This window comes from Meriones unguiculatus, chromosome 2 (genome assembly GCF_030254825.1).
Source record: "Meriones unguiculatus strain TT.TT164.6M chromosome 2, Bangor_MerUng_6.1, whole genome shotgun sequence".
NCBI classification, from domain to species: Eukaryota; Metazoa; Chordata; class Mammalia; order Rodentia; family Muridae; genus Meriones; species Meriones unguiculatus.
In genome coordinates, this window is record NC_083350.1 from 105,872,084 (window position 1) to 105,893,017 (window position 20,934).

Here is a 20,934-nt window from a genome sequence, read left to right on the forward strand (position 1 = left end):
TTCAGAGTATTTAGAGAACTTAAGATTTTAAACACCATCAAACCAAGTAATCCAATTTAAAAAATGGGGTACAGAGCTAAAACTAATTCTAGAAGCAAATAGTTCACTTTCAACAGTTTGACTTCTCATAGAACTTTTATAGTGGGAAATTTTTTATTCAAATTACAAACATGGTTTGTAGTAGCTGAAATATCTTTAAAAGTTTTAAATTTATTATTATTATTAATATTATTTATTCACTTTATATCCTGCCTGTACCCACCTCCCTCATCTCTTACCAGTCCCAACCTCTCCTCCTCCACTTCCCTATGACCCTCCTCTAGTCCACTGATAGTGGAGGTTCTCCTGCCCTACTATCTGACCCTAGCCTATCAGGTCTGATCAGGATTTGCTGCAATCTCTTCCTCTGTTACCAGTAAGGTCACCTCAACCAGGTGATGCGGGGGGAGAGTGATCAGAGAGCAGACAACCAAGTTCATGCCAGAGACTGGCCCTGCTCCTTTCACTAGGAACCCATGTGAAGACTAAGCTGTCCATAGGCTACCTCTCAGCAGGGAGTCTAGGTCTTCTCCATGCATGATCCTTGGTTGATTCATCAGTCTCTGCAGGCACCCATAGGACAAGATTTTTTGCCTCTGTTGGTCTTCTTGTGGGGCTCCTGTCCTCTCCAGGTCTTTCTAGCTTACTCTTCTTCTGTAAGAGTCCCCACACTCTGCCTGAAGTTTGGCTATGAGTCTCAGCATCTGCTTTGATACTCTGCTGGGTAGAGTCTTTCAGAGGCCTTCTGTGGTAGGCTCCTGTCCTGTCCCCTGTTTTCTCCTACTGATAATGTCTATCCTTTGTACCATTTTAAGTGAGGATTAAGCCTTTTCCCTACATTCCTATTGTTATTTAGCTTCTTTAGGTCTGTAGATTTTAGTATGTTTATTCTATACAATATGGTTAATATCCACTTATAAGTGAGTATATACCATGCATGTCTCTCTGCTTCTGAGATAACTCATTTGGATGATCTTTTCTAGATCCATGCATTTGTTTGCACATTTCATGATTTCCTTGTTTTTTATAGCTGAGTAGTATTTCATTGTGTAAATGTATCATAATTTCTGTATCCATTCTTTGGTTGAAGGACATCTAGGTCGTTTTCAGATTTTACCTTTTATGAATAAAACTACTATGAACCTAGTTAAGCAAGTGTCCTTGTTGTATGGTTGAGCATCATTTGGATATATGCCCAGGAGGGGTATAGCTGGAATTTCAGGTAGTACTATTCCTAATTTTCTGAAAATGCACTATATTGATTTCCAAAATGGTAGTACATTTTTACATTCTCACCAGCAAGGAAGGAGGGTTCCCCTTTCTCCACAAAATCTCCAGAATGTATCTTCCATTGAGTCTTATCTTAGCCATTCTGATGGGTGTAAGGTATAATCTCAGGGCAGTTTGATTTGCATTTCCCAGACTACTATGGACAGTAAGCATTTCTTGAAGTATTTCTTGGCCATTGGATATTCCTTTGTTGATAATTCTCTATTTAGCTATGTACCCCGTTTTTAATTGGATTACTTTGTTTGTTGGTGTTTAACTTCTTTTTTTTCAATTTTTACATAAGATTCATTTATTTAGTTACTATATATGCAGTGTTCTATCTTCATGTATGCCTGCCTGGCAAAAGAGGGTACCAGATCTCATAATAGGAGGTTATGAGCCAACCTGTGGTTGCTAGAATTGAACTAAGAACATCTGGGAAAGCAACCAGTGCTCTCAACCTCTGAGCCAACTCTCCAGGCCAAGGTAATCCAATTTCAAATTTGCTTGAAAAAGACAATGATCTCTGTCTCTGTCTCTGTCTCTCTCTGTCTCTCTCTCTCTCTCTCTCTCTCTCTCTTTGTCTATGTCTGTCTTTTTTATAACTTCTTTTATTATTATTATTATTATTATCATTTCATTCAATTTGTATTCTGGCTATGGCACCCTCCCTTGTCTCCTCACAATCCTACCCTTTCTTCCTCTTCTTCCCCTATGCACCTCCCCTAGTCCACTGATAGCAGAGGTCCTCCTCCCCTTCTATTTGACCCTAGCCTATCAGGTTTTATCAGAACTGGTTGCATTGTCTTCCTCTGTGGCCTGGCAAGGCTGTGCCATCCCCCCCTCCCCAGGGGGAGTTGATAAGAGAGCCTGCCACTGAGTTCATGCCAGAAATAGCCCCTGTTCCCATTACTAGGGATCCCACTTAGAGAATGAGTCTGTGGGCTACATCTGAGCTGGGGTTTAGGTCTTCTACACACATTGTCCTTGGTAGGGATATTATTATCTTCAGGGTCTTCACAGCTCAGGATTTTGGCTGTGTTGGTTCCTTTTTGGAGCTCCTGTCCCCTCTGGTCTTTTTATATGCCCCTTTTTTCATAAAGTTCCATGCATTCTGCCCAAGGTTTGACTAAGAGTGTCAGTCTCTGTTTCAATTCCTCAATCAGTAGAATATTTCAGAGGCTGTCTGTGGTAGGCCCCTGTATTGGATTCTGTCTTCTCCTGCTTTCCATGTCTATCATGTTTGCCTTTTGGAATGAGAACTGAGCATCTTCCCTATGGTCTTCCTTGTTGTTTAGATTTTAGTATATTTATCCTAAATTATATGTCTAATAACAACATATGAGTGAGTATATATCATGTGTGTCTTTCTGTTTCAGGGTTACATCACTAAGGATGATCTTTTCTAGCTCTATCCAACTGCGTGCAAATTTCCTTGTTTTAAATTGCTGAATAGTATTCCATTCTGTAAATGTACCACAATTTCTGCATCCAATCCTCTGTTCAGGGAAATATTCTTTGTTTCCAGATTCTAGCTAGTACAAAAAGAGATGCTATGAACATGGTTGAACTAATGTTCTTGTTGTATAGTTGAGCATATTTTGGATATATGCTTAGGGGTGGTATAGCTGGATTTTGAGATAGCAGTATTTGTAATTGTCTGAGAAAGCACCAGATTGATTTCCTAAGTGGTTGTACAAGTTTACATTCCCACTAGCAATGGAGGAGAGTTCCCCTTTCTCCATGTCCTCTCAAGCATGTGTTATAACTTGAGTTGTTGATCTTAGCCATTCTTATGGGTGTAAGGTGAAAAGTCAGGGTTGTTCTGATTTGCATTTCCCTGATGACTAAGGATATTGAATGTTTCTTAAGTGTTTCTCTGCCATTTGATATTCCTCTATTGAGAATTCTCTGGTTAGCTCTGAACCCATTTTACATTGGATTACTTGATTTGATGATGTTTATCTTCATAAATTCTCTATATATTCTGGATATTAGCCCTCTGTCAGACATAGAGTTGGTGAAGATTCTTTCCCAGTCTGTATGCTGTCATTTTGTTCTGCTGACAGTGTTCTTTGCTTTACAAAAGATTTTCAGTTTCATGAGGTCCCATTTATTGATTGTTGATCTTAGAGCCTGTGCTGTTGGTGTTCTGTTCAGGAAGTTGTCTCCTGTGCCAATGAGGTCAACTCTTCCCCACTTTTTCTTCTAACATGTTTAGTGTGTCTAGTTTTATATTGAGGTCTTTGATCCAATTTGACTTTAATTTTGTGCAGGATAAATGTGGATCTACTTGCATTCTCTACATGTAGACATCCACGTAGACCACATTAGAGCATCACCGTTTGTTGAAGAGGATGTCTTTGTTCCATGGGATTGTTTTGGCTTCTCTGTCAAAATTCAGGTATCCATAGATGTAAGGGTTTATTTCTGAGTCTTCTATTCGCTTCCATTGATCCACCATTCTGTTTCTTTGGAAATACCATTCCATGTTTATTACTACTGCTCTGTAGTACAGCTTGAGATCAGAGATAGAGATACCTCCAGATTTGTTGTTGTACAGGATTGTTTAGCAATTCTGTTTTTTGTTTTTGTTTTAGTTTTTTATATGAAATGTAGAATTGTTATTTCTAGTTCTTTAAAGAATTGTGTTGCTATTTTGATGGGAATTGCACCGAATCTGTAGATTGCTTTGGTAGGATGACCATTTTCACTATGTTAATCCTGCTGATCCAAGAGGATGGGAGATCTTTCCATCTTCTGATATCTTCTTTAACTTCTTTCTTCAGAGACTTGAAGTTTTTTTTCATGCAGTTCTTTCGCTTGGTTGGTTAGAGTCACACCAAGGTACTTTAGGTTATTGGTGGCTATTGTAAACGATGTTGTTTACCTAATTTCTTTCTCAGCCAGTTGCTCTGTAGATATTATTTAAGTTTTGTTTTGTCATGGAATATTTTGTTTTCTCCATTTATGTTGATTGAAAATTTTGCTTGGTATAGTAGTCTGGTTTGGCATCTGTGTTCTATTAGAGTCTGCATGACATCTGTCCAGGACCTTCTGGCTTTCATAGTTTTTGTTGAGAAGTCTGGGGTGATTTTGACAGGTCTAACTTTCTATGTTACTTACCCTTTTTTCCTTGCTACATTTAATAATTTTTTCTTTAATCTCTAGGTTTAATGTTTTGACTATTATGTGACATGAGGAGTTTCTTTTCTTGTCTAGTCTACTTAGTATTCTGTAAGCCTCTTGTATGTTTATGGACATCTCTTTCTTTAAGTTAGGAAATATTTCTTCTATGATTTTTCTTGATATTTTCTGGATCTTGGAGCCTGGAATCTTCTTTGTCATGTATTATTATTCTTAGATTTCATCTTTTCATGGCATCCTTGATTTCTTGAATGTTTTGTGTTTGGAAATTTTCGATATTATTTTTTCTTTGAGAGTTACATCAATTTCTGCAATTGTATCTTCAGTTCCTGAGATTCTCTCTTCCATCTCTTGTATTCTGTTGGTGATGCTTACCTTTGTGGTTCCTGTTCTTTTCTCTAAGTTCTTTGGCTCAACAGTTTTCTTTTCTATTTTTTTTATTCTAATTTTGTTTTCATGTCTTGCACCATTTCCTTCCTCTCTTTGAATGTGAATTCCTGTATTTCCATGATGGCATCTTTGTTTTTTAAGTTATTTTCTCTTCATGTGCTTCTATTTATGTGTCTATATTTGCCTGTATTTATTTGAGAGTTTTGTTCGTTTCCTGTTTAGTGTCTCTAATAACTCAAAAAAACATAGATTTAGTCTGTCAGTTCACATCAAAGTGAACTGACAGACTAAGATCAGAAAGGAGAGGAGAACCTCCCCTATTAGTGGACTTGGGGAGTGGCATGCAAGCAGAGGGAGGAGGGAGGGTGGGATTGGGAGGAGAGGAGGGAGGGGCTTATGGGGGGATGCAGAATGAATGAAGTGTAATTGATGAAAACTTTAAGAAAAAAGGGAAAAAAATAATTTAAGAACCTTAAATGACTTTCAAAATTGGAGGAAAACATGGAGTTAGTCAATTGGCATGGAGCACGTCTCGCCCCTGGGGGCAATGGTCTCCTGAACCTACTCAGACCTCGGACACCACCACTGCTAGTTCTAGAACTGACGCAGGATGTTCCAACGAGGGGTTAAGGCTTCTCATAATATTTCCTATAAGCCCACACCTGTTTGTCTATATCCCCCATTTTTATTCATTATTAGCCAGATAGAGCCAAGTAATTGTGGTAATACTTGCTTTTTTGCCCAATGCTGGAATGCTAGTAAAGGTAGGTATGCCCTGGTTACTCGCATGCCTCACTGGGTGCCTATGCCCATTGATGCCCCTCACGCTATGACTCTCTTCAGACAGAAAAGGGATCTTGGAACTACAGCCACCATTGTTACTACCATCTCATGGGCGGCTGTTGGAGCTACCACCAGGGCATCAGCCATGAGTCATACTGGGCAGACTGCTCAGACCCTGAATAATCATTTAGCCAATGTAGCTCATGCCTTAGTTGTACATAAAGGAATTAATGCTCAACTAAAAGGAAGCTTGATGGTGTTCAATCAGAGGATTGACCTCTTGCAGGAGCAAATTGATACCCTATGGCAAATCGCTCAACCTGGCTGTCAATGAAAGTATGCTGGACTTTGTGTCACTAGCATACAACATGAGAATTTTTCCTGTGCTGCAAATCTGTCTAAACAATTGTCCAGCTATATTTTAGGTAATTGGACTGGAGAATTCGATACTACGATGGAGCAGCTCAGAGTGGCCATTGTCACAGTAAATTCTACGGGAGTGGACGCAGGACTAGCCACAGGATTATCATCATGGATTGCTGCAGCCATGAATCATCTGAAGGAATGGGCGGGCATGGGAGTGTTAGCAGGCCTTCTGGTGTTGGTCTCCTTGGTTTGCCTGTGGTATATATGCAAGATTAGAGTCTCACAACAGTGTGATGCAGCCATGATCATTCAGGCCTTTACAGCCATTGAAGCAGGACCTTCTCCCCAAGCATGGTTGGATACCATAAAAAGCTAAAATGTTATGCTCAGGATGCGAGGCTAAGCACTGCACTCAGGGTCAGCCGCTTTGGACCCAGAGGAGAGCATGTCTGATTGCATGCGGGTTGATGCCCCAGGTCCCGCCTCTGAGAAAAAGGTATCGGATGGGTCTGATGCTCTTTGGGTGGATGACACCTAAATGAACATCTGTACAAAGTCCCAATTTATTTCTAATATCAGAGATCAGACCTCTACTCTTGCCTGAGGCGTCTCAACAAAAAGGGGGAACTGTAGAGAGCTGTGGAATGCTATGCCTTAAAGATGGAGCTGGTTTCCGCCTTCCACCTTCCCGATGGTGAGTGCTCTCTGTCACGAACAACTCCACATTTGGCTAAGGCTGAGGATCTGGCTTGCTTCCATGTATGTGGACCTATCTGCATTGCCCCCGTGGCACGCCTGGGTTGGCTACCCAGAGGCTATTTAAGCTGTGGGCTGGCTTTCCCCGGGGTCCGAGGATTGTTCAATGTTCCTGAATAAACTGCATTGAAAAAAAAAACATAGATTTAAAATCATTTTTCTGTGTTTCTGATGAATTAGAATATCCATTGATTTTGGGGGGGGGGTGCTGGCAAAGCCATGATATCCTAATTTTTGTTGGATGTGTTCTTACACAAGCCTCTAGCCATCTGACAGTCAGTAGCCTTTGCTATTTGTTCCTGGAGCCTGTATTTCAGACTCTCTGTCTCTCTCTGGTATCTGGAGTATTCTTCAGGAAGATGAGATAGTTCCACCTGTTTGAGTGTGGATGTTGGTGTTTCAGATGTAGCTAAGGGAGGAAGGTCACAGGCACAAGTGCTGAAGACAGGAGTGTGCATGGAAGTGTGCCTGCCTGGAAGGGTGAGGTGTATGGGAGGAGAGCAAGTGCAAGTTGTGGTGCAGGCAAGCCTTTTGCAGGTACAATGTGCCTGCACATGTGCCCTGAATGGACCACACACATCTCTCAGAGATCTGTGCTCTCTCTGAGAGAGATATCTCTCTTTCAGAGATCTGTGCTCCAAGAACTCAGATCTGTCTGGGCTGCACCGTCTTGGCTCCAGGAACAGTCTATAGCCAACATCAAACTAAATGGAGAGAAACTTGAAGCAATCCCATTGAAATTGGACTACACTGGGAGACTCACAGAATAGGCTTCAATGTTGAGAATGTTGTCCCAGAGATGCCTATGTTGTCCACAGTATGTGTGTGTGTGGGAAGGGGGGACAGATCCCATGTCTGACTGCTAGGTTAGAGGGATACTAATCTGTCTCTCTCTCTCTGTATACACTCTTTCCCAGAAACACTCACTCAAAGGAGTATGTGAAAAGCTCGAGAACCACAGTTTTCTACTCTAAGATTTGGGTCCCCAGTTTGGCCTTTAAAATAAGGAGGCCTTCTACTTGGGGTTATGAACTCCCCACTGCTGCCGCAGCCACTGTTGCAGGAGCCAGCAAAGTTGCAGAAGAAAGTCCAGGGCGGCAAAGTTCACCACTCTCAGACCCCAGAGACATCCACAGGGGGCCTGGATCCAATCTGTCTCAGCTCTTGGGCTGTCCTCTTTAGCCTGGGGAACCTCAAAGTTGATGCTTTCGCTTCAGCAACCGGTCCACTCACCAGTTTTGGAGTTTTGATCCTCTACCCTTCAGAAAGAGTGCACATTGGTTACGGCCATCTTGGAGTCCCCTGGTGTTTAACTTCTTGATTTCTTTATATATTCTTGATATTAGCCCTCTGTCAGATGTAAGGCTGGTAAAGCTATTTTCCCAGTCTGTAGGCTGTTGTTTAGTCCTGTTGACAGTGGGTTTGACAAAATCCAACACCTGTTCATATTTAAAGTTTTGGAGATATCAGGGATACAAGGCACATACCTAAACATAGTAAAAGCAATATACAGCAAGTCTATAGCCAACATCAAACTAAATGGAGAGAAACTTGAAGCAATCCCATTGAAATCAGGGACAAGGCAAGGCTGCCCACTCTGTCCCTATCTCTTCAACATTACTATTACTTGAAGTCCTAGCTAGAGCAATAAGATAACTAAAGGAGATAAAGGAATACAAATTGGAAAGGAAGAAGTCAAAGTATCACTATTCACAGATGATATGATAGTATATATGAGTGACCCCCAAAATTCTACCAGAGAACTCCTTCAGCTAATAAACACCTTCAGCAAAGTGGCTGGATACAGAATAAACTTAAAAAAAAATCTGAAGCCATCCTGTATACAAAAGAAAAACTGACTGAGAAAGAAATTAGCCACATATAACATAAAATACCTTGGTGTGAATCTAACCAAGCAAGCGAAAGTACTGTATGAAAAAAACAAAAACAAAAACAAAAACAAAAACAAAAAAAAAAAAACAACTTCCAGTCTCTGAAGAATGGAATAGAGGAAGAAATCAGAAGACTAAAAGATCTCCCATGCTCATGGATCAGTAGGATTAACACAATGTAAATGGCCATCCTGCCAAAGGCAATATACAGATTCAATGCGATTCCCATCAAAATACCAAGAAAATTCTTCTTTTATTTTATATTTTTATATTAATTACAGTTTATTTACTTTGTGTTCCAACTATAGCCCTATCCCTCATTCCCTCCCAATCTCAATCTCCCTCCCTCATCTCCTCCTTGCCGCTCTCTAAGTCCACTTATAGGGGAGGTACTCTTCCCCCTCCATCTGACCCTAGCTTATCTGGTCTCACCAGGGCTGGCTGCAATGTCCTTCTCTGTGGCCTAGCTAGGCTGCTCCTTACAGACCTTAAAAGAACTATTCTCAGTTACATATGGAGAAACAAACAAACCCAGAATAGCTAAAACAACCTTGTACAACAAAAAAATCTTCTGGAGGTATCTCTATCCCTGATCTCAAGCTGTACTATAGAGCAATAATAATAAAAACAGCATGGCACTGGAATAGAAACAAAATAATGGATCAATGGAATCTAAACAAAGACCCAAAAATAAATCCACAGACCTATGAATACTTGATTTTTGACAAAGAAGGCAAAACAATACAATGGAAAAAAGACAGCATCTTCAACAAATGGTGCTGGTCTAACTGGATGTCTACATGTAGAAAAATGCAAATAGATTCACCTTTGAAATTTTAAACATATCCTGATAATTTCAGTGCATCTGTTTGTTTAATGTTGAAAAATAATCACAAAACATCTACTAAAAATGAACAGCTATTATAATCTAAAATGTAGAATTTAATAGGAGGAAATGCTACAGATATTTAAAATGTACCAATCATGAAGAAATCAATAAAGTTATTTGTGTCCAATATTTAAAGAATGTTCTGATTCTGGAGGGTTTTTGTTTTCATTGTTCAAGGTCCAACCTGAAGATTGATTGACTCTTTTGCTTAGTGACAGCAATCAATTCATCATTGATTTTTTTTTTCCAATTTTGGCAAACTAAGCCTACACAGAAAATAAAGTTTGTGTTTTAACAGCAGTTTGCTTAGAACTGAAACCTTTTCTCTAGGAGGGAAATGGAAGCTCACATGTAGAAAAGCTGAAACTGGGAAGATTCTTGAATGCCCCTCCATAGTTTCATAAAGAGCAAACTGCTGCGAAGAGAAAGCATGATCAGCCTGTCTACTGAGAGAAGATTTGGGACTTAAGGAGCAGCCTACATTTCATGCAGAGACATGGTCAGAGTCGTTGCTCATCTAAGAGTGGGCTTTTTGTGATGCACCTGTTTGGGCAATTCTACTCCTCTAGGTAACCTCTCACCCATATACTTTTGGTTCATCAAGTTGTTCTCTGTTATAATCATTGCTTTGATCTGCCATGGATTTTCTATTCAAGATGTGTGTGTGTGTGTGTGTGTGTGTGTGCGTGTGTGTGTGTGTGTGTGTGCATGTGTTGTGCCTCCTAAAGAAAAGTGTCTTCTACAAGGACTTATTGAAGCTTCCCATAAGCAGGGCCTCCTGGCTTGAAAGAATGAATATATGTATTTCTTTCCTGGCTTGAAAGAATGAATATATGTGTTAAAAGTAACTCACCTCTTTGCCTTTCTGAATGGGGATTGAGCATCTTAGCCAGAGTCCTCCTTCATGATTGGTTTCTTTAGTTGTACAAATTTTAGTATGTTTATCGAATATTATATATCTAGTATCCACTTATGCGTGAGTATATACCCTGTGTGTCTTTCTATTTCTGGGATACCTCACTTAGAATGATCTTTTCCACTTCCCACCATCTGCTTGCAAATTTCATGATTTCCTTGTTTGTTTTTTTTTTATTGTTGAGTAATATTCCATTGTGTAGATGTACCACAATTTCTGTATCCATTCCTCAACTGAGGGGCATCTGGGCTGTTTCCAGCTTCTGGCTATTACAAATAAAGCTGCTACAAACATGGTTGAGCAGATGTCCTTGTTGTATACTTGAGTATATTTTGGATATATGCATAGGAGTGGTATAGCTGGATCTTGAGGAAGCGCTATTCCTAATTGTCTAAGAAAGCGCCTGGGTTGGCTACCTAGAGGCTATTTAAGCTGTGGGATGGCTTTCCCCAGGGTCCAAGGATTGTTCAAGGTTCCTGAATAAACTGCATTGAAAAAAAAAAAAGTAAAATAAATAAATAAATAAATGTAAATGCCCCAGAAAAAAAAAAAGCAACAGATTGATTTCCAGAGTGTTGTACAAGTTTATATTCCCACCAGCAATGGAGGAAGGTACTCCTTTCTCCACAACCTCTCCAGCATGTATTGTCACTAGTTTTTTGATCTTAGCCATTTTGATGGGTGTAAGGTGAAATCTCAGGGTCTTTTTGAATTGCATTTCCTTTATTACTAAGGACCTTGAACATATCTTTAAGTGTTTCTCTGCCATTCGATATTCCTCTATTGAGAATTCTCTGTTTAGCTCTGTACCCCATTTTTTTTTAGTAAGCTCTATTGAAAGATGTTTATTTTTGATATATCAAAATGTTGGAGTACTTTACAGTAGTCTTGGTAGAAGATGAAAGAGATGTACATTCATATGACAAGAAGATATTTCTTTCCCTGAGACCTAAATTCCTCTAACAGTGTCTAACCACACAGCTACAAAGACTTTCCCAACATAATCATGATACACTAGATAAATGTTAAGAGTTTTTTTTTTTAATACCAATGAAGTTTTACAGACAATGCAAAACCTATTTATAACCCCAGCAAACCAGTTCTACAATTCCTCTGATACTGCTTAACTTGTGAACTTTGTCAAATGGATGGTTCACAATGACAGCAAAGGACATACGGAACCATTCAAGTCACCACAATATCAAACCAATAAAGTTCTTATGGACACATCACTTTCTTAAAATCTATACCACACAGCAAGCAATTGGGATCATATTCCAAACAAATACATTCTCATTTCCAATTTAAATTGGATTAACTGATTTGTTGCTGTTTAACTTCTTTAGTTCTTTATATATACTGGATATTAGCTCTCTGTCAGATATAAGGTTGTTGAAGATCCTTTCCCAGTCTGTAGGCAGTCATTTTGTTTTGAGGACAGTGTCCTCAGCTTTACAGAATCTTTTCAGTTTCATGAGGTCCCATTTATTGATTGTTGCTCTTAGAGTCTGTGCTGTTGGTGTTCTGTTCAGGAAGTTGTCTTCTGTACCAATGAGTACAAGGCTCTTCCCCACTTTTTCTTCTAACAGGTTTAGTGTGTCTGGTTTTATATTGAGGTCTTTGATCCACTTGGACTTTTGTTTTGTGTAGGGTGATAAGTATAGATCTATTTGCATTTTTCTACATGTAGATATCGAGTTAGACCAGCACCATTTGTTGAAGATGCTTTCTTTTTTCCATTGTATGGTTTTGGCATCTTTGTCAAAAATAAGGTGTCCATAAGTATGTGGTTTTATTTCTGGGTCTTCTATCCAAAACCAGAGAGGTATAAAGAAACAATTTTCTCTGGCTTTTGAATGTCTCTGACATGAACTGATTGGCCTGCTCTTTGATCACCTACCCCTGATGGGGGAGCAGACTTACCAGGCCACAGAAGACCATGCAGCCACTGCTGATGAGACCTGAGAGACTAGGATCAGAAGGATGGGAAGGAGAACTTCCCTTTTCAGTGGACTGGGAAAGGGACACATTTGGGGAAGAGGGAGGGTGGGTTTGGTAGGGGAGGAGGAAGGGAGGTATAGGGGAAATAGAAATTGAATAAACTGTTATTAATAAAAATTAAAAAATCTTAAACAAAACTAACTCACAAAGCTTAGGACAACTTAGAGACAGATTCAATGATATCTGTCCACTTAAAGAGACCCTAAATATTCTTTATTTATTCTATTTAGTAAAAATAAAAGCTTCATTAATATTTCTAGGCTATCTAACAATCACAGAGCCAGCACAGACAGGCAGTATAGAAAGTTTTATGCCTTGACTCATAAGAATTCTTTTGGTTAAAACAGTACATGGCCAACTTTTTACCATGGTCACTTATCAGTTATTAGTCATGTTTATATCTATCTATCTTTCTATCTATCTATCTATCTATCTATCTATCTATCTATCTATCTAGTGATCTAGTGGCCACTTACCTGAACCTCCTTTATGATAACATTAAGTCTTATATAACAAGAAATGTATAAGATTTTTTTTTTGTTAACTTCACAGTAAAACTGTGTAATTATAAAACTTTAACTGAAATGTACTATTTACTCAGCATGGAGCTTAATTCACCCAGGAGTTTGAAAGTAAGTAAATTTCTAAAGAAAAAAAAAGTAGTGTTGAGGAGTCAAATATAACAAGTTTTCTCAATTTTTATTTAAATTTAGATTCAATTAAAATGGACATAGATTTTGTTTTCAACATGTCCACCCAGAAATAGCTTTCATGTCAAATATGGCAAAATTTAGTTTAGGCTAAAGCTAAATATGAGTGACCATGGCCCAGAAGCAAAGATTAAGTTAGTTATCTCAAATTCCATGTTACAATGTGAAAATAGTCTTATGGGTTTTTGTTTGTTTGTTTGTTTGTTTTATAGCAACAGATAAAAGGGCATCTGAAATCAAGGCATTTCTAAAATATGTATGTGACCATCAAGAGCTCAGTAAAGCAGGAACTCTCTGTTACAGGGCTCATGCTGTCTGATGACATCCCAGCCTGTGTGGTGGGTGCTAGGTTTCTGTTTATACATCTCAAGAGGAATTTTAGCTGATATTCACAAGAATGGATGTTAAACCAAACACAGAGGCATAAGATGGATGATAATAAAGGGGGTGAAGATAGTCCACAGTAATCCCACTCTGTGCCTGTAACATTCCAAGCCATATAGTCACTGAAATTCTAATCCATTAGCCTGTAGAATCTATAGTACAGGAATGGCTTGGGTTTTTTTTTTTCCTACAAACTTCAGTTCAAGAAAGTGTTTTTATTTTTAATGAAGTGATTTGGTGTTTAATATGATTTAATGTGTTATGTGAGCTGCTAATGGGGTTAATAGAGAAATAATACTAGTGATAAATATATAAACACTTGTTATACAACTCTCAAATTATAAAAAACCAAATGTTTTCATCATAAAAATGTTTATTTTCTGCATGAATTTCAGTATTTGATATATTTTAACCAAATATTGGAAATCTACAGAGAATTTAATAAATTATGTGGATTTCAGATATCACATCTTAAGTTTCGTCCAACCAAAATAGACATTATAAATACCTCTCTTAAAATACCAGTTGTAGTGTTTGGATGAGAAGGGCTCCCATTGGCTCATTTATGGGTCATCAGTTGGTGAAAACATTTGGGAAAAATTAAGAGGAGTAGCCTTATTAGAGGACGTATGTTACTGAACATGAGCTTTGGAAATTTAAAAGTCCATGCCCTCTTCACATTACTAGGTAACCCAATTGGACTCTGAACTGCCCTGGGCTACATCTGTGCAGGGGTTCTGGGTTATCTCCATGAATAGTCCTTGGTTGGAGTATAAGTCTCTGTGAAGTTCCCTGTGTTCAAATTTTCTTGTTCTGTTGCTCTCCTTGTGGAGACCCTGTCCTCTCCAGCTCTTACTATTTCCCAGTTCTTACCTAAAATTCCATTCACTCTGCCCAACAGTTGCCCATCAGGCTCAGCATCTGCTTTGATAGTCTGTAGGGCAGAGGCTTTCAGAGGCGAAGAGGGACTGCCTCTGACATAATCTGATTGGCCTGCTCTTTGATCACCTCCCTCTGGGGGGGGAGCAGCCTTACCAGGCCATAGTAGAGGACAATGCAGCCACTTTTGATGTGAACTGACAGACTAAGATCAGAAAGGAGAGGAGAACCTCCCCTATTAGTGGACTTGGGGAGTGGCATGCAAGCAGAGGGAGGAGGGAGGGTGGGACTGGGAGGGGAAGAGGGAGGGGCTTATGGGGGGATACAGAATGAATAAAGTGTAATTGATGAAAAATTAAAAAAAAAAAGTCCATGCCATTCTATTCTTAGTTAGAGCCTTCCTCCTTCTCTGTCCTTCTCTCTCTCTCTCTCTCTCTCTCTCTCTCTCTCTCTCTCTCTCCGTCCCTCCCTCTCTTGGTCTCTGTCTCTGTGTCTCTGTCCATCTGTCTTCTTCTGTCTGTCTCTTCCTTTCTGTCTCTGTCTCTCTCCCTCTCAGTCTTTTTGTCTCTTTCTCTCTCTCTCCCCTACACACACATACCCTCTTGAAGATAAGAATATCAGCTCTCAACTACTTCTTCAGGTGTTATGACTACCTGCCTGCCTTTCTGCTGTCATGGTGCCTGCTGTGAAGGTCACAGATTTACCGCCTGAAACTCCAAGTCCCCAATAAACTCTTCCTTGTGCTTGTGGCATTGGACATGGTGTTTTCTCATCATAATAGAAAAGTAATTCAGTGACTATAAAGGAAACATGAGTGTTTTCTTAATTATGTCATTTGTTTTCATGTTTATGTATTTGTCAACTTTTCTAACATCAAGATGATTATATAGTACATACCTTACCTAGTCCCAGGTTGATTATGAATCACAGAAAGTTTCTGGAATTGAAAGCATTGACAATTTGTGAATTAAAAATATCCCAATCTTTGTTATGATAATGATGACCATAGTGTTAGTATGCTGATAATGCCCTAATTGGTATTCCTTCTGCTTTATCTTAAACAGCCTTATATGCAATCTAAATTCTTAACAGACAAGTGCTACTGTTGATCTGTTGCTTATAGTAATGCAGTAAATTAGAGGAATTTTGATAATGACCTTCATTTAAGTTCTGTGGCCATTAGTTAGCTCAACATCAGCACATGCTTTATTATACCAAATATAAGTGGAAACTATTTAATTAGACTTGAAGGTAAAGGTTTATTCTTATTTTATTTCTGAACATTCATCTTTTTTTTTGTTTGATTGTTTGTTTGTTTTTAACGTTGCTTTGGTTTTGGCTTACAAGAAAACTAAACATCCTCAGTGGAAAACCACTATTTATCCTCATGAAAAAAATAATCTAACAATGATTTTCTTTTTATTATCAACTTTAGTCTTAAAGCTAAAAATATCATCTTTTCATCTATTTTGTATGTCTCAGTTTTTAAGAATTTTTCTAAGCTATTTAAACTCCATTTTCATCTTTCTTTTTGTGCTTTAGTTGGTTACTTCAACGTCAAGTTTTTGTCTCTTTCTTTCTTTCTTTCTTTCTTTCTTTCTTTCTTTTCTTTTCTTTTTTTCTTATATAATACATCCCGAGACAGTTGTTTCCCCTCCCTTCTTCCACTCTCTACTCCCCCCTCCCTCCCTCATATCCATGCTTCTCGTTCCCTTCAGGAAAGATCAGACCTCCCAAGAATATCAATCAAACATAGCTTAACACGTTTCAATAAGATTAGGTCCAAACCCTCCACTTGGGCAAGGCAACCCAGGAGGAGGAAGAAAAGGATTGCAAGAGCAGGAGAAAGAGTCAGAGACACCCCCGCTTCCACTGTTAGGAATCCCATGGAACTCCCAAGCTAACAGTCACAGCATATATATGCAGAGGACCTAGCACAGAGCCATGCAGGCTCCCTGATTGTTGGATCACTCTTTGAGCTCTTAGGAGCCCTGTTCACTGATTTCAAAGACAGTAAATCAACTTTCCTTCTATTAATTTCTTTGGTTCAATTATATATGATATGATATAATGTATTTAGACTTTTGTTATACTTATCAACAACATATTAATATATATTACTATGAAGAAAAAAACTTTAAAATGTATGTTGTATGGGAAAATAATTATTTTCTCAATTTAAATGTATCAAGAAACTTACTAATGAAATTTGTATTTTTAAATGTATGTATTTTATATTAGGCATCCATGGGAACCCTAATAAAGTAGATAAAGCCACTATATGAAAGTATTTGAAAGTATTGGCAATGTTGGGTCACTTAACTAAAAATTAGTCCTCATATGTAAGAAGGAGCTTTTAAAACATAAATTAACTAACTAAATGATTCATTTCATTTATAGTAGTTACTGCCTAGAAGTCTAGCAAAAGAGCGCATTCTTCCTTTACAATTCTATACAACATCTTCTCTTGAAATACACTTTAAGATATTAACTAAACTATTTTATTATCAAAATGCAAAAAACATAACTTGTAACATACAGAATTTTTTTACAATATTTGCATTTAACTCTGAAGACATCAAATAAGCTGAACTCTGCATAAAACTCTCAACTTCAATGCTGAAATATGAGCTATTTGTTATTACCTTGGGTCTCAAGACTTCTGAAAATGGAGTGGAGAAATAAACTGAGTCATGAGAGCAAATACGGTAAGCATGAAAGAACCCAGGAAGGAAAACAATTAGAAAGTATGAGTGAAGTAAGGAAAGTACTCTTCATAAGGCCTTGACGGTGTGACCCTGTGACCCAGGACAAACAGACAGAGAGATAACATCTGTTTTTATTTCATGCCTTCATTCTTCGTAGGCATAAGGTCATCGCTTAATTCAACTGCTGATTTATGTACCCTACCCTATATCTGGTTACAATCATTATTCTGAGAATCTCCTGTCTCGATGTTGTGTAAACACTACTCCCCGATATTCCCTGATAAGCAGATAAAGCAAAAAAGCAGATAAGCAGAAAAGCCATAAAGCACAAGTATTTCTGGGATATATGCTTGTGGAAAACCAGATTAGTTTGGAGGGTAAAGAATAGAGTAATTATTGCTCAGTTGTTGTGCTTTGCAGCTTGATAAATAATATAATAGAGTCAGAATTATTTGGGCTATAGCCAAGATAAGAGAAAAATTGAGAAACAAACACAATTTTATAAAAATAACATTAACAAATTTTTTTTACATTATTTATGCAGTATCCAAATGCGATCTTCCTGAATCAGCTTTCAAATATTAGAATTTGAAAATGTGCATATGAAAATGGAAGGTCCATAGACATTGTAGAGAGAACCTTAAGACCACTGCAGATGATTCCATTTAACCATCCAGAACGGGACTTAATTACACAAGTCATCAGGAAAAGTCTCTGAGGCCAAGGAGGTGATCATATTCCTTCTGTTTGACTCCATTGACTTAAACCTGTGAATACAGCTCAACTTGTATTTCTATGTCTAAAACAATAACAAAATGGATTTTGCTGAAAATTTGCAATGTTTTTATATTTTATGGCAACCTATTGTATCCTAAAAGCTCTTAAAGACAGACTACTTGTGTTTCTTACGTGCTCCTCAAAACAATTGAAATCGAATATCACTCTGTTTCACAGATGAAGTTCAAACAGCATTTGAACTGCAGCAGGATGTCCAGATTTAAAAATAAAAAAATAGAGCTGTGATTTGAGACAGGATAAAAAAACCCACTTTTAAAATGAATAGATCCCAAAGGAGTCCAAGAACAGCTGCAACAGAGTTATTTAGATGCTCTATTTAAATAAAGCTTGCGGTGAACAAGGCCTGGAGGGTCCTATTCAGTAGCTGTGCACTAAACCTCAGTAATATATATTTTTAAGAACTCCCTAGGTAGTTCTGTGTACACTCTGAATTAAGGCCATCTGGTACAACCCTTACAGAAATTGACCACCAAATGGACACTGCTGGGGCATGATAATTAGCAGTAATCAATTTCGTTTATAGGTGGCAACCATACTTGACCATCTCCTCCCTTCCTGTCAGTGTCTCATTAAAGATGAAGGGAGCCCTGCCGTGTTCAATAGCTTCTTGGGACAAGCTGGTAATGCAGTGATGAGCTTGAATAAAGGCGTTTTTGCAAACTGAGGGATGTAGTAATTTCAAGTGACATTATTCACTGAGCAACCATAAAATAATAAGTTTGGTAACAGCAACCACATCATTACTCAGCTGGGTGGCATTTGAATTGGTGCCCTAACAAGCTCCCACTGTTTTGTTTCCAAAACTGAGTCTTTCTTAAGACACTGTGAAAATTAATGTGACTGGAAAGATAATAGTTAGGCAAAATTTTACTAATTTCTTGACACTAAAAGAAGACACTATACTTTGCCATGTCTTTTAGATTGTGGCTATCTATTTCCTACAAATGTTAGAAAAATGCAGACATTTTGTTAAAGGGTATTTCCTGTTTTGAGCTCTTTGATATAAATGCACCCTTCCACTTTTTTCTTTCAGAGTATATTTAAACTTAAACTCTTCAATTAAGTTTTTGAGATTATCACATAACTACATTTCTCTCTTCCTTTTTTCCCTATCCAAACCTCCCATACACCCCTTACTGCTGTACTTCAAATCCATGGCCTCTATTTTCCACATTACTGCATGCATATTTGCTTATAATATATATTCATAAGCATAACCTGCTTAGTCTATAAATAAAGTTACTTGTATGTATATTTTCAGGACCAACCATTTGGCCTTACAGAACCATTTGGTTTGTACTTACCAAAACTTTTGTTTTGTTTTGTTTTGTTTTGTTTTGTTTGGTTTGGTTTGGTTTGGTTTGGTTTGGTTGAGGTAGGATTTCTTTATGTAATCTGGACTGTTCTGGACTCAATTTGTAGACCAAGCTGTCCTCGAGCTCCCAAAGACCCACCCTAATTCTGCCTCCCTGAGTATTGGGATTGCAGATGTGTGCCACCATGCCCGGCTTCTTTCCAAACTCTTAATGTAACTTTCTTAAGTGACAGTTTGAACACCAAATTTCTTGTAATAGATTCTATCAATATTTGTGAAATGATTTTTTTTTAATCTAAAGACCATTTATCTTGACCATCTGTTTACAGGTAAGTACAAAAGGCAAATCCTATAGCTTAATGATTTAATATGTATGTACATATATATAACATTCAAATTCTCAAATATAAAAACACTACGAGAGACTATATACAACGAGATTAGCAGCTCTTACAGTACAAATTTATTGAAAATTTATTGGAAAACACCAGGGTCAAGATCATTTGAATGGTTCTCTTTATTTTAGTTAAAAGGAGGTTTAGGAAACTTTTATTCTTGAAAAAACACTGATTCACACATGTATATTCATTTGGACAATACTTAATATAAACCATTATTTAAAATTACAGATAGCTCATGTAATAAAAATGCAAAACTCTGTTGTTTCCTTTGTCTTTTAAGAATTATTTCCATGTGTTGTAATTTACCATGGTATAATTTGTTTAGAAAATTAAAGTAATAAAACCATGGTTTGCTGTGTGTCTGAATGGTGGCAATGATTGTCTCAGTGGGTGGCTGTAATGTGGGGAGAAGTCATTGTCAAGATATGCAGACAGAATAAGTACTATTTACTAAGGGCTAATGTATAAGAACTAATAATAGACATATTGTTGCATAAAAAATACCTCCCTAGGAGAACTTCAACAGTGTCAGTGTTTTAACATACATATGTTTTCCGTCTAAACCACTAATATAACTTTCTGGGGAAAAGGACATCCAGGCACCCTTTTCATTGTCATGTTTATAATCTGTGTTGTCTAGAGGTGTATGGAACACTGTGAAGTTAATGGGAATGAATGATGCTGACAGCTGCTGGGTTCTTAATATTTTAGAGGCTAGATAAAGTGATTATTATCATAATATGAAGCACGACAAACACATGTAATTGTGATAACATGCTGACTATTATTTTAGTAATTTAGGAAATTAGGACATAATAAAAGATCAGTGAAGGACAATTTCAAAATGAGTCTACGAGTGTGTGTAAGAAGAAAATTACTAGATAGCAAAGCTTATCAGCTGAGCAGGAGATTATCCGGAACAGTTCATTTTTATCTTCTGCACAAAGTTTTGAATTTCTCAGCAAAAACAATCCTCTAAATAGCAAGATTTTGAAGGAACATCTGGATACATAATGCCCAGTTACCAAATTTTATATTAAAAAAATGATGCTATCTGAGCATGTCACTCATAAAGATTAGCACTTAAGTGAATGAATCCCACGGAAGAAGAGTAGCTCAGATTACACAAGATCATAATGTTTATCAACAAAATGGCATGACAGTAAAAGTAGAAGTACAAACAAAACTTGTATTAAAATTAAGGTTAGTGATGGGGGACATAGAGCACATACAATTTCTGAGAACCCTGAAAGGAAAAGCCTAGGTAGAAGCCAAGAGCTAGAAGAACCCA

General features: G+C 37.8%; 1 long non-coding RNA gene across 1 annotated transcript; it reads left to right on the top strand.

Moving 5' to 3' along the window:
• The first annotated feature begins 9,856 nt into the window (after nucleotides 1-9,856).
• On the top strand, nucleotides 9,857-19,991 carry LOC132652434 (uncharacterized). The gene is made up of 3 exons (XR_009590003.1): nucleotides 9,857-10,100; nucleotides 16,997-17,129; nucleotides 17,674-19,991. It is a non-coding gene; the product is annotated as an uncharacterized LOC132652434 (long non-coding RNA).
• The last annotated feature ends 943 nt before the right edge of the window (nucleotides 19,992-20,934 follow it).